Raw genomic sequence first — 12,627 nt, 5'->3', positions numbered from 1 at the left:
CTTTCTATCCCACCAGGCTCATTGCCCTGTGTCCTCAGCACTTGGAGATGTAATGCAAGGGATGCCCAGAGAGGATGATTTCTAAATGAGCTTCCTGCCTCAAGGCCAAGGTCGATTTGCCTGTGCAGAGAGACCATTGGGTGCATGGAGTGTCAGAGGGGCGGTGCTGTGGGTGAAGGTCTCTCGGAGCTTAGCTTACCGTGGGCGCCTAATGGATGCTGAATAATTGAGAGGCTAAATTGGGAGGTGGGTGAGTGCCGCAGTGATGGGCCGTGATGAACTAAAGCGGTCCTAGAACATTTGCAAATTGGTCATTAATGTTTCATCAACAGTGCCTGCATCCTTTGTTAATTCTGAACGGTAGCAGGAGTTTCCAGTCACAGGGATAGTATCATGAGAAATGTAAATAGAGGAATTATGCCTGGCCTGCAGTTCTACCCAGTAATTTGGGTTTGCTTCAGTAGTCCAGTAGCTGGGCATGGTCTCATTGCTTGCTGATGTGCTGCAGGGGACTTTCACATCGTGACACTTGGAGGGAAATTATGGGGTTTAGAGCATTACAGATTTATTGGGGTTTTTTTTTTGCTTTTTTTCCGTTTTTTTTTTTTTTTTTTTTTTTCTGTACGCGGGCCTCTCACTGCTGTGGCCTCTCCCATTGCGGAGCACAGGCTCCGGACGCGCAGGCTCAGCGGCCATGGCTCACGGGCCCAGCCGCTCCGTGGCATGTGGGATCTTCCCGGACCGGGGCACGAACCCGTGGTCCCTGCATCGGCAGGCGGACTCTCAACCACTGCGCCACCAGGGAAGCCCCTTTTCCGCTATTTTTGAAGCAAGGTTTGCTTAAGCTGAAATTGACTATTTATGATGGGGAGTGGGGCGTGGCTGTATAGAAGAATAATTTTGTTCATCTAGAAAGGATGCCTTCTTCAAAATGGTTTTTGCTGTTGGCAAAGCGGAGACCGTGCTCACGTGATTCTCTCCTGCCGCATGTCCCTGTAGTAAGTGACAGAGAAACACGGTGTGTACTGTGGAGAGCTGTACCTGGCAGCCAGGTGGTTTAAATGAGAAGGCAAGCCCGGAACCTCAGGGCAGCCGAGCCGGGGGAAGGATGCCGAGGCTCAGTTTCGAGTCCTGGAAATGTCCAGCCCGGTCCTGAGCCTCCTGTGATCGGGCTTCCCCAGGAAATAACCAGGTACTTGTCCAACGTGGGCTGTGCTTTCTGGTAACATTTTCCACTCTCTGAGGCTGCTGGCCCTGCATCTGGGGACCCAGCTTTGTAGGAGTTGCTGAGCCTGTTGTGTGGAAGCTGTCCCAGACGCCACCCCACTTGGACTCACCACTCCTCCTTCCATTGACTTCTTGTTGTTGTTGTTGTTGGCTGCGTTGGGTCTTCGTTGCTGTGTGCGGGCTTTTCTCTAGTTGTGGCGAGTGGGGGCTACTCTTCGTTGTGGTGCGCGGGCTTCTCATTGCGGTGGCTTGTCTTGTGGAGCATGAGCTGTAGGTGTGCGGGCTTCAGTAGTTGGGGCACGCGGGCTCAGTAGTTGTGGCTCGCGGGCTCTAGAGCGCAGGCTCAGTAGTTGTGGCGCACAGGCTTAGTTGCTCTGCGGCATGTGGGGTCTTCCCGGAGCAGGGCTCGAACCCGTGTCCCCTGCATTGGCAGGCGGATTCCTAACCACTACACCACCAGGGAAGCCCCTTCCACTGACTTTTGAAGGTGGCGCAAAGGGCCCCTTGTCTGTAGCGCTGGGCAGCATGCTTTTGACAGCACCCGTCCTGCAGCCTGTTGGGAGCCATGCTGCTCGGGAAGCTGGCACTGGCTTGCGATGGCTCTCAGCACCCAAAGTGCCCACTCACGTTGCAGATGGCTATGATTTCCGCTTCTCACAACTTAACCGAAAGGGGCACTTAAGCAAAGCAGGCTTTAGTCCCCGGCGGCATCAATATTCCTTCTGTGGGAAAGAGCCAGGCCCTGTGCAGCCGGTGGTGGACGTGGTCTTGAGTGCGTGTTGACTCAACTTCCTCTCTCGGGAGCCGAAATGAATGGCTTGTGTTGATGAACGAGGTGCCCCCAGAGCCCCGTTAGTCTCGGGCCGCACCCGGTCAGGGCTCTTGTCTGTCCTGGGCGCTCCCAAGGGCAGGGCAGAGGGCCAGGCACCCTGAGCCTATGTGGAGCCCAAGCTCCAGCCCGGCCGGAGGGGTCTCAGAGCCTGGCCTTGGGGCCGGGCCTGGACCTGGCGGAGAGTGCCGCGGAATGAGGAGATTGGAGCAGGGGGTATCTGAGGCAATTCGGGGGAGCAGGCAGGGGGAGGCCCACAGTCCCATCACAGAGAAGCCTTGTTCAGAAGAGGCAACATGCATCCAGCTACTTGTATTTTCAAAGATGACATACGTGCTCATTTTATTTTCCTTTCTGGAAAGTTCTAGGATCCATCACCGTGCTGTGAGCGCCTATAGATTCAGAGTTCCGTTCTTCCCTCTGGAGGGATGGGGTCCGGGTCACTCTCAGGTGCCTCTGCCCTCTCTCTCTTCAGCAGCAGGCTTCCCTGCTTTGTTTTTGTTTTCTGTTTGCTTGGTTTTGAAGCACAGTTTTCCAAGTATAAAATTACACACTATATTCCTTCACTTACCCTCAGAAAACCTGCCCATTTCCCAAGGGGTTGACCTAAAGCACCCTAAGCCGGGCTTCTCCACCCCAGCCCTACTGACGCCTTGGACCAGGTCATTCTTTACTAGTGTGTCCCACCCCACCCTCGGCTCTGGGCCCCAGCTTCAAAGCCATGGCTCCCACGCGGCGAGCGAGGTTTTTAATGAACAGTTTCCCTCTGTCCTGCCCTTGATCTCCTGCACATCCTTCTGTGGGTCACGTTGTGTCAGAGGGCAGAGTGGGGCCGTACTGTGCACTTGGAGCTCAAAGTCCCTTTGCAGTGAAATCCATCGAGGCCCATGGAGCTTTCGGTTTGGGGCGCGCTGTTTGAAGTCTGTCTTCTCAGACATCCTTTCCCATTAAAAATTGAAGATCATAAAAATGGGGCCCCTTGGCCCGTCTCGGGGCCTCGGCGTTCGTTAGCACGGCTGCGGACCTCTCCCTCCTCCATGTCCCAGCGTGATTTATCACGCCACGTGTCCAGGGTCCCGTGTCGTCTGGGCTGCAGCGTGGCCTGGCCGTGCAGATCCTCAGCAGCCCCTGCCTCCCTTCTCCGGCTCTCCTCCCCGGGATCCTGTGACCCCATCGCAGAGTCTGCCCCAGGATCCTGTGTGCCTCAGGGTTCCGGCCCCTCCCACGCTCCGCTGCTCTGGAGCTCTGTACACGCTCTGCGTTGCTTCTTAACGTGCATCCTTCCTCGCCGGACCCGAAGCCTCATAAACAATACAGCTCATTGGTCAGCACCCACCGAGTGCCAGCATCGGGTGCCCTTGAGGGCAAGGACCACCTTGCGTTCAGCCGCCAGGGGCCGTGGGTGTCAGGTGGGTTCGTGCTGGGCCGTGCAAGTGGTGGTACCTGGCACCTGGCACTCAGGTGTCAATGGTCCTTGTCTCCCTCCAGCCCACTGCCCCGAGTTCCAGCATCGAGCGTACTTGTGTTCAGAAAGGCTTCCGAATTAAAATAAAACAAATGAATGAGTGAGTGTTGGGCCCACCAAAAGAGAACTGGAGAAGCTGGGGAGAGGAACACGCGTCCCTGGAGGTGTGGCTGTGAGAGGAGAGTCTGGGAAGAAGAGACTGGGTCCCACGGGGTGGCCATGCCCCCCCCACCAGCCCCATCCCTGGTCCCCAGACGGCCCCTCGTGAGTCTCCTCATTGCTTCGCTCTTTTTGTTTGTCCAGAAATAGGGCCTTTTCATACACTTAACTTTTTTTTTAATCAGGAATATTTCAAAGCCTGTTCCTCCGTTCACTGTCCCTTCAATTCAGGTCACTTCTGCAAACGTTTATCGAGTCCTTCCTTTGTGCCAGAAACTGAGCTCTGAAGATAAGCTGAGATCGAGGCGCTCGTGGCCTCCCTGGCGGGGTGCAGTCTGACAGGACAGACAAGGGATCCATGGGGCAGGGGTGCCAGGCCACCCGCGCTCCACACCCTCTGACAGCAAGACAGGTAGCCTGAAGGTCACGCCTGGATTCCCTTTTCCCAGGGTGAGGTTTTGTGTGATTTTAACTTGTTTGCAGATAATTAACCCTCAGGTCAAAAAATCATACCCTTCTGCCTCTGAGGAGATTGAAATCAGATTTTTGAAGAGAAGCAATTGCTGTGTAGAATTAAAAGCTTCTTGATGAATAATGCTGTCATTACACAGGCAGGAAATTACAGTAGCACTTTCTGCTATGTAATTAAAAAACCAAAAAAGCAAAGATGAATGAAATACCCACCAGTGAAAATGGGATTTGGTTTTCAGCAGAGGAAATTGAAGCTATGTCAGTCACATGGTTTTCATTTTCCAATCTAAGTGAAGTGTGTCCTGACTCACTTCAGATTATAGCAGGGAATTTCATGGCACACTTGCTTTAATCCTTGTAAGACCATGGCTTCCACCCCCTAAAACGGGGGGGGGGGGAATTTTTTACTCTAAAAACATGGGGTTTTTTCCATCTATTGACTTCCTTTCTACAAAGACCCACACAGTGGGCCAAGCAGCCTCTTAGAAGATGATTCAGTCCACATTTATTCCCATAAAGACCCATCACCTGGAACTGTGGACTTTATAAGGGGTGAGTTATATTAAAATGCAGAAAACCCAACTGATAATATTAGTTTTGAAACAAAAGCAAGAAACATATTTCCAGTTTAACCTCCAGGTTTGTTTGTTTGTTTACTACGTGCACCCTTGGACATTTATGACAGAGATGACTACAGAGCCTTAATTACAGACCAGAATGAATTCAACTCATAAATTTCAAGCCATCAGAGCTGCTAGAACCCCCACATTCATTCCAGAGGGAGCGTTATCTGGAACGATGGTTCGTGCAGAAAGGCGAAGCTCTGTACTTGAGTCTGCTGCCACCCAGCTATCACTTGCAATTGGGCAAGGAAGTCTGGGAACAAGGTTCCCAGGTAGGGAAGGGTGGTAGCTCCGTCCAAACAGCAGGCAGATTTGTCAGGAGATGACAGCTTGAGCTGCAGTGTCAGTAAAGCGGGTGGTTTAAGCAGGCGTACCTAATCGTCCGCCTATGTGAGCCCTAGGCATTTATCTTCCTTCCTGTAGGATTTCTCGTCTAAGGAGAGGAGAGCTTATTCGCCCACCTCATGCCCAGCCATTTGGGCGTTTGATTTTTCATTAACTGTAATGAGTAAAATTCATAATGAAGCCTGTGGTACAGGAAGGTTTGTTTATGTTTCTTGTATATGAACCTTGTCAAAACAGGTACCAGGCATTCTAAGGAAGACCTAGGATTTCTGTTAAATTGCTTATTAAAGTGTAAGAGGAGGGGGAAAAAAAAAGAGAGAGAGAGAGAGTGATGGTTAAATACACAGCAAACCAATCCACTGCTCCGGCTTCTGTGAGGTGGAATAACGTACATTCCTGCTCACTCATCTCTTTCCGGTCTCTACAATTCCCATTAGTGCGCGGGGCTGTTTCTTCCCTCCCTCCACGCTAAGCCCGATTATTTAGGGTGAAGACATTGATTTAAACCCACTCCACTTTCACTTTGCCCTGTGAATTAATGGAAGGAAATGAAATCAGACTTCCTAGGTGCCACACATTAGCAAGACAAGCCCACGCGAAGGAAGATCGCACGGTTACTTCTTATAAAGGGAAACAGCAGCCAAAGCCTCGTACACACACTGACCACCCCTCCCCGGGACCCTAAAAAGAGGTGGGGAAGCAAGAAACAGGACTCACTTCGGAGGTAAGACCCTGCAGGAGGGCAGGCAAGCCCCCTTCTGCAGCAGCGTGAGCGACACTGACCTGACCCCTCATCCACAGCTCTCTTATTCTTGGCCTGGCAGTGGCCATGCCGCCCAGTTCCGACCAATAAGAAGAAGCGGAAGTTTCTGGATGCGGTTTCCGGAAGCCTTTTTGCCCAGCCTGCCGCTTTGTCCTTTTACTGCCCTTCTGTCCACAATGCTGACGTGAGGCCTGGAGACGAAGCAGCCATCTTGTAGCCATTAGGGGGTGCGCATGAAGATGGCGGCCTGCTTGCTAAGGACGGTGAAACAGAAAGAAGAAAGGGTCCCGATCCCTCTGGCCTCCCAGACAGCTACTTTGCCTTGCACCTCCAGAAGTTTGTTTATTTGTTTGTTTGTTTTGCGGTATGCGGGCCTCTCACTGTTGTGGCCTCTCCCGTTGCGGAGCACAGGCTCCAGACGCGCAGGCCCAGCGGCCATGGCTCACGGGCCCAGCCGCATGTGGGATCTTCCCGGACCGGGGCACGAACCCGTGTCCCCTGCATCGGCAGGTGGACTCTCAACCACTGCGCCACCAGGGAAGTCCTAGAAATTTTTAATGCCTTGAAGCCAGCTCAGCTTCTCCTGTTGCATGGAGCTGAACCCATCATAACTGACACACAGTGTGGCTCAAAGCTCTGTAGAAATAGAGTATGTTGTTCTGTTGCAAAAAGGCAAAGGAAATGGGATCATAACAGATACGTAAATAGAACAGGATCCTTGAATGTACATTCCTGCAATCTAGAGAGAGGTCAATGAATAAGAAGATACTCAGAAAACGTCCCAGGATGAATGACAGTGCAGTACCTCATTTTTACTTAGAAATAAAGTGACAAGGAGAACAGAATTTTTCCTGTTTATCAGATGCAAAGTTATCTACATGATTATAAGGAGTATTTTTATTGCCAGAAACATCTTAACATTTTTAGAAGCTTGAAGTAATTTTTTTATCATTATTTCTGCAAAATGTTTTTATTAAAGGAAACACCATATGGTAACAGCAAGAAGAGTTAGTTACAAGTCACGAAGCTAGTCACAGATTTCTTTCCAACAGTTAAATTCAAAATACTCATCACAGGCCCTACATTTAGAAAAAAAAATTAGAAGTTTCAAGACTCCTGAAAGTATAAAACTTTCATCAACAAGTTGTGCATTTGTTTTGCTTTTCGTTTTCTGTTTTCATTCTCTAGAATACAAAATAAGGTCTTGTAAGGCCTAGGAGTTCTATTTGAAATATTTAACAACCAGTGCAGCCTGGGCAGTGACAGAGCAGCCGTCAGCCACAGCTGCAGTCGTGGTGGTGCTTAGTGCCAAGTCTCAGGGCGTCAGCCCTTGGGAAGCCTCGGGGGCGGGGGGACATTGTGTGTGCGCTGCTGAAATGTAGTTCCCTCATTCATACCCTACTCGGGGTGAACATCTGCGATCCAGGCAACCTCGAACTGGCAGAATCTAAGGCACCAGGAAGTAGGTTAGGTTGTGTGGCTTCTGTCTCTTCACTGGTTTAGTGTGGCTTTTAAAACACCCTAGTGCCCCAAATTCAGATACGATAAAAGATGGCCTCACCGCACGCCAGCCAAAAAAGAGCAACAAAAAGCAAACAAGAATCCGAACCTCTAGCTCAGTAATTTCCAACGTTGAGGAAGTTAACGCTGTCCTGTTGTTGGAAACATGACTGTACTTTATTTTTTTATTGAAGTCTAGTTGATTTACAATGTTGTGTTAGTTTCAGCTGTGCAGCAAAGTGACGTGTACATACATGTATACATTCTTTTTCATATTCTTTTCCATTATGGTTTATCCCGGGATATTGACTATAGTTCCCTGTGCTATACGGTAGGACCTTGTTGGTTACCCATTCTATATGTAATAGTTTACATCTGCTCATCCCAAACTCCCACACTCCCCCTTCCCCTTGGCAACCACAAGTCTGTTCTCTCTGTCTGTGAGTCTGTTTCTGTTTCGTAGATGAGTTCATTTGTGTCACATTTTAGAGTCCACATGTAAGTGATATCACACGATATTTGTCTTTCTCTGTCTGACTGACTTCACTTGGTATGAGCATCTCTAGGTCCATCCATGTTGCTGCAAATGGCATCCTTTCACTGAGAGATAACGGTACGATGGCTCCCAGAGAAGCCGAGCAGGGGGTGTCGGCGTGCGTGTGCAGACCGGCGTGAGCACTGCTGCCGGCTCCTGCAGCGCGGGGCCGCCGTGAAAACCCCTCCCTTGGGCTCCTCTTCACGGTCACAGGCCTGCCTTCCCCCGCCGCCCGGCCTCTAGCAACCACCCCATCTCTATAATTTTGTCATTTTAAGAATACTATATAAATGGAGTCACTCAGTATGTGACCTTTTGCGATTGGCTTTTCTCACTCGGCATGATGCCCTTGAGATCCACGCGGGAATCAAAAAACAAAACAAAAAACCCAAGAATCCTGACTTCGGGCTCAGCCACTTCCAACTCTGGCAAAGCTGGGACCCAGGCCTGTTGTTTGACAGATTCCCTCCCTGGGGGGCAGTAGTGAAAACCAAAGCACTGGGTTGTTTTTCGTTTTCTTGAAGATTTTTTGATGCGGACCATTTTTTAAAGTCTTTATTGAATTTGTTACGATATTGCTTCTGTTTTATGTTTTTTGGGTTTCTTTGGCTGTGAGGCACGTGGGATCTTAGTTCCCCGACCAGGGATCGAATCCACACCCCCTGCATTGGAAGGCAAAGTCTCAACCACTGGACCGCCAGGGAAGTCCTAGCACTGGGTTGTTTTTTTACCTTGAGAGTAAATTTAATATTGCTTCGGAGGAGGAACTGTGGCCTCGGGCCCCTGGGGTCCCTGAGAACCTGTGTGTAGGAGGTGGGGCCAGCTCAGAGTGAACAAGACAGACGTGTTTCTAGGGCTCGCTGACTACTTCACTCCTCGTGGCAAAATCCTGGAGTATTAGTCAAAAGGAATCTCCCTTCTAGGTCTTCTGTAATCCTTGCTTTGGGCTTTGGGCCCAGGCGGGCAGTGGGTGAGTTCCTACCCAGACGGCGGGTCCAGGCAGGAGGGCTCCCCGGCTGCCACATGTTCACAGCATTTTAGAGCAAAGGCGAGGGAGGTTAGCTGGGTCTAGGCCTCCCGGCTCCCAGCTCTTGGGGCCTCTGATGTCCCTGCTACCCTGCTGTATGCATTCCTTGCATTAGTTTATTTCATCCTCTCAACAGCTATACAGAATAGATACTCTTACCCCATTTTACAGGTGAAGCAGTTGAGGCTTAGAAAAAGTAAATAGCTCCCCCAAGGTCATAGAGCAAACCCAGGACTTGAAGCAAGGTTTCAAGGACCCCAGAGTCCTTGCTCTCCACCACCGAATTATTTCAATCCGGAGTGACGCTCAGGCCAGCCCCCTGCATGCACCTGTGTCTGGTCCAGAGCACGCGCCTGGTGGCAGTAGAAGAAGTCCTGAGGTCCCCCTGAGTCATGGGCTGGGGCCCTTTGAAACCTTTCATCTAAGGCGTGGTGAAATAACATGTGAGGTTTACGCTGTTCCTTCAGAGTAAGGAACCTGTGAGGATTTGGTGGAGGGGCTCTTGGTGTCGGGGACTGCCTGGGTGGTTTTGAGACCCCTGGGACCTTCGAGGCCGTTTTCATCTCTCCCAGTGGGTAAGTAAGCAGTGGAAATTTCTAAGTCTCTGGTAGCAGAAGCCATGTTGTCTGTTGATCGAAATTAAGTGCCAAGTGAGTTGGTCTCTCCTTTTAAAATTAGTGGCGACAATATGAAGCAAAGCGTTAAAGAATTTTTGTGCGTCTCCTTCTCCTCTGTCCCCTACCAGGTGCTTTTTCCTGAAGAAGCACCACTCTTCAGCTGGGTTTAAGCAGCCCCACTGAGGATGTTGACAGCCACGCCTCCCCCGCCCCGTGTTGTCACTGAGCCACAGAGGACCCGCGTTTCCAGATGCTGGTTTCTGGCGTCTCCGCTTACCTGCTCACCTGCAGCTTTGAGAAAGGGCAGCACCGCCCACTTCACCTGGCCAAAGGGGAGCCCCCGTGGCAAACAGATGCCTGATCGGGGCAGTGCCAGGACTGGGACGCCGCCTTCGTCCCTGCTCCAGGATTTGTGTGGCATTGGAGTCCCTGCCTCTGTCTTGTGCAGGCAGGGCCTTTGAGAAAATAAACATCGGGGACTCTGCGCTTGGTGCTCTGTCCTCCTTACCAGGGAGCCTCATTGAGGCAGGATATCCACCACAGCCTGCTGGATCAGTCGCGGGCTGCCGGGCTCCTTCTCCTGCTGCCGCCAGGTCTCCCTCGGGTTCCTTCTTACTCCGCGGAGGACTTAATGCCCAGCAGCCGGGGGTGGAGAGGGGGGGCGTTTCTCCAGGATCTCTGGGGTGAGAACCACCAGTGTTCCTGACGCCGTCCCGCGGTGTCTTCAGGGCCCCGCACGCCCTGCCGCACCTGCCCTTCACCTCCCAGACGGGGCCTCCGTGTTCAGCAGGCTCCCGGGACACCTCCGTGTCTGTTTCTGACCTCAGCCTCGGCCACCATGTTGTTTCTGTGTCCATTTGGCCTTGGGAAGCACAGCCCCAGGTTTCAGCTCTGAGATGAAGGGGTCCAGTGGAGCCGGCCTCTTCCCCGGAGTGCGCTTGGAGCTCCAGATGTGCTGCCTCCCACGTCTCTCCGTTATTTGCTACCAGGATGCTCACGGAGCAGTGGGGCTCGTGGGGAGGCTGCTGGGGCGTCCCTCCCACACACCGAGCTGGGGCACAGCTGTCCACCCTCACAACTTGGCTTTTAATCGTCGCCCGTCTCTGATTTTGTCCCTTCTTCCTGCATTACCACCCTTCCCAGTTCTCTCATCCCTTTGATTCTGAACAGAGTTTCTAACAAAGAACCAAGTCAGGTATTCTAAGGGATGAGTGTGGGGAAACGGATGCCAATTCTCAAAAACCGTAGCAGGTGGTTTTTATTAAGTATATTTTACTTTTTCCCATTACACGCGTAACCCTCTAAGCACGAGGTTCAGTGAGCGCTCTGCTGGCAGAAGCCTTTGGAAGAGTTGGAGGCCTTTTTATTTGTACAAAGTTTCCTCTGGTTTTTTCTCTGCCAGAATTTTCCTTCAGTGGTTTTGGTTTTTTGCGTCGTCTGGCTGGTTGGTTGCTTTTTCTTACCCTCCCGTGACCTTTACCACTTCCCCTTCCCCGCTTGCCTCCCAGTGTCTGCAGAGAAGATGTGTCTGAGGAGGTTGAACATCAGGAACAGGGGTCTGGGAATATCACTCTGAACAAGTAAGCGTCCCTACATCCCAGAAGCAGAAGAGAGCAGTCATAGTCTCTGGAGGAACTCTGGGATACGGAAAGAAGCCGAAGTCCGCAGTCCTGCCCAGAAATGGGTCGTAGAGCCCCTGGGAGAAATTACGCCTGTGCCTAATGGCCAGTGTGGTGCCCACGGGTGTGCGTGTGTTTGTGTGGGTTCGGGGCCAGGGCGTATGTGCGATTATGGGGCAGGAACAGGATATGTGAATAGCGTTATTCATCTATCGTGCCTTGTAGGCCGTATCTAGTTGCCTGAGCTCTGCAGACTCTCCTGGCTGCGATGCAGCCCTCTTGAGAACCTGAGGAAAGTCCTTCAAGGATCCCAATATCTTATTAAATAGCAGTTTACACACCCTTCTGAATCTTCCCCTTTTCTTGTCTCTAAAATTCCCTTTATGGGACAGCCTGAAATTGGTGCCTTTCACCCTTCAAACCGATCTGTCACATTGGAAACCATGGAGACCTCCTTTAGTCCATCCCAACCCTGAGACTGGCACCCACAGCGACAGCCCCTGTGGTGGGGACATTGACCACAAGCTCTGGAGGCCAACAGATAAGGCCAAGATCGTGCATCACTTTTCTTACAGCGGCCGAAAGGCTATGGCTGTTTGTATTGATTTACAGGAGCACTTAATCAATGCTTCTGGTTCTGTTGTCTCTTTGCGACTGTATGAGACAGCTTGAGTATTAGAAGGTGAAAGCCAGGCTCTGTAATAACCTTATGAAAGTTTCATGGGAGCATTTGATCAGTAACAAGCCTCGCTTAGAAGAAAACCATGTTTCTGATGCAGTTGCCGAAGGCTCACACTTACACTGAAGGTGCTTCCATGTTCAGGCGGCTTCGCTGGGATCGTTGCTGGTAGATGCCGTGGTCTGGAGGAGCTGGGAGAGGGGGTGAGTGGAGCCTGGAAAAGCAGAGTCACTGACATCGGGCTGAGTTTACAGTCGGCTGTTTCACTCTGCTTTGAGGAAGAGAAAAGCCAATGTGTTCTATCAGGGAGCGTCTAATAAATGTCTGTTATGTACACAACTACCACAATAACAGTTTCCACTCCTTGAGGGCTGATTCCATGCCAGGAACATTTTATGTACGTGTGCATTTCTCCTCAAGGTACTTCCACCCTTACGGTTCGGGGCACTGACCCCAGCCGACGGCTCTCAGCTCGTGATGGTCTTTCATCTCTTCCACCAGTTCCACCAGCCAGCGCCTGGTACCTCCAGTGTGACAGCGACCAGCTTCAAATGGGCAGTCGCCCACCTGGGGCCCGCAATCTGTGCGGGAAGGTGTGAGGTAGCTGAGGGCTCCTGGACCTTTCCTCACTCATGAGGGACACCCTGAGAGGATGGCTTTCCTGGCCTGTGGACACCAGCCTGGAGCTGAAGGGCATGTGTAAGAGAGCAGGGCTGAGGAAGAGGCAGAGAGACCAGGCCAGAGACCAGAGCAGAGACCAGGCCTCTC

At 51.5% G+C, this 12,627-nt stretch overlaps 1 protein-coding gene across 3 annotated transcripts in view; it reads left to right on the top strand.

Annotated features, from left to right (window-relative positions):
- Positions 1 to 12,627, top strand: part of FARS2 (phenylalanyl-tRNA synthetase 2, mitochondrial) — a 396,095-nt gene that overhangs the window by 352,590 nt on the left and 30,878 nt on the right. The gene's annotated exons all lie outside the window — the stretch shown is intronic.

This window comes from Orcinus orca, chromosome 10 (genome assembly GCF_937001465.1).
Source record: "Orcinus orca chromosome 10, mOrcOrc1.1, whole genome shotgun sequence".
Taxonomy (NCBI): Eukaryota; Metazoa; Chordata; class Mammalia; order Artiodactyla; family Delphinidae; genus Orcinus; species Orcinus orca.
This window is presented reverse-complemented; position numbering and strand designations above follow the sequence as displayed.